Raw genomic sequence first — 1816 nt, 5'->3', positions numbered from 1 at the left:
TTGTGGCGTTAGGTGGAGGCCCTTCCTTCGATACGCTCACTCACTTTGCAGCAGTTTTGTCCATGGCCAGGAGACATAGTGGCACGAGCACCCTTTCCCATAGAACGTTGTCTACACCCTATCATGAGAGAGCATGCCCTTCTACGTTACATGACATACTACAGTGCCTTGCCTCACCACTTGGAGGTGCCTACCTACTTTGCTTTCCAGCTCTACGCAGAGTTTGTCCTCAGGCTCGACGTGGACTACTTCGTCAGACGTCCAAGAGGGGGTCACGGTTTTGATAGACTAGGCCAGCAACAAAGGCTCCCTAGGTCAATCGATTTCAAAGGTCGTCCAGCTTGCCGCCATCGAGTAGAGCCGATGGCTCCTTGGAGCATAGTATAGGGCCTAAGCACACAGCTTGGACGTGAGGCCCGTTCCATGGGCGACACACTTAGCCACCTTGTCGAGCGGTTTGCACAGCCAGGAGGCCCTTCTCATGTACACTTTTGTAGTCTTCACCTATCAATATTTAATTGATAGAGCGGTGGGTAATACTTTTTTATTTTATACTAGGTGTCGTTATGTACTACACTGCTTGATAGCCCACACGGACAAGACCGTGCTGTTGCTGCTACTTCTTCCATGCTATACATAACCTTTCCAATACGTACTACACCGCTTGATAGCCCACACGGACAGGACCGTGCTATTGCTGCTACTTCTTCCATGCTATACATAACCTTTCCAATATTTCCTTATCTTTGGTTATGAATGTCATTTCTTATTCTTATCATTGTGGCATTTTTGTTTTTTCACAATCACGTTGCTTTCTTTACACCACCGGAGAAGCCACCTCCGTTGAACAGACCTTCCACCCAGTTAGCGCCCAGTACTGCCTTTACAGCTTCTCAGGTACATTCACTCACCTATGGTTTTTATAATTTCAACAAAAAAATGGAAAGTTAATTTTTTAGTTTTGTGTTGGCTGTAGGCTAACCCCTCTTTAGAGCTCCGCAGCCGTGTAGATAAGCTTACGTAAGAGCTGGCCACAGCGCAGCAGAGGGTTGGAGAGCTGGAGCAGGCACTTAGAGACACTAGAGGGGCTTTGGGGGACTCCACCATTGAGCGCCACATTGCTTACTTTTGAGCGGAGCACTTCACACGACTGCACGCTTACATGAGCCGCTCCCCAGCACACACAGAGTTCAGCCCTTGATACCACTCTACCATTACATGCATGATGTGGGTTTGGGCAGGCGCGAGCTTCCGATGGGCATACAGGACACACTAGGAGACCATGCAGAGTGCTGCATTTGTCTTCACCTGTTTGATGACGACGGCTTCTACACTTTGGGCTGTGGCCATCATTTCCACTTCTACTGCATTGTCCACAACATCTGCATGCGTTCAGACTATCCGATGTGCCACTGACAGATACCGATCGCCTTGTACTGCCATTGGGGCATCAACGACCTTTTTCCACCACAAGGACAGACAATAGACCTTGTCACTCGTCGCCCCCTTGGGGCGAGCGACGAGGCAGACAAATAGGCAGTTGTGGCAGCACTAATAGAGGACGGGGTGTCGAAGGAGGAGGCTATACAGATGGCAGAGTCAGTGGGTGCAATTGGGCCAGCGATTATAGAGGTAGAGGAGGTCAGGCGGGAGCACGTCCGATAGTGGGACGTCCTCATAGAGCGTTCTAGAGATAGAGCACTCAGGAGGCCACTCGATGATGCTTCTTTTCCCCCAGAGACAGACTTTGTTGACCCAGTACTTGTTGGTTTAGCTGCTAGCGGTAGAGGAGGGTACTCGCTCACGGTTTACTTTG

At 49.9% G+C, this 1816-nt stretch overlaps 1 pseudogene; it reads left to right on the top strand.

The window, feature by feature from the left end:
• Positions 1 to 756: 756 nt before the first annotated feature.
• LOC147422134 (uncharacterized) lies at positions 757 to 1132 on the top strand (annotated as a pseudogene).
• The last annotated feature ends 684 nt before the right edge of the window (positions 1133 to 1816 follow it).

The sequence above is a fragment of the Adiantum capillus-veneris genome, chromosome 27 (assembly GCF_014529385.1).
Source record: "Adiantum capillus-veneris isolate H3 chromosome 27, ASM1452938v2, whole genome shotgun sequence".
Lineage (NCBI taxonomy): Eukaryota > Viridiplantae > Streptophyta > Polypodiopsida > Polypodiales > Pteridaceae > Adiantum > Adiantum capillus-veneris.
Note: the sequence above shows the minus strand (reverse complement) of the source record. Positions and strands in the feature narration are given on the sequence as shown.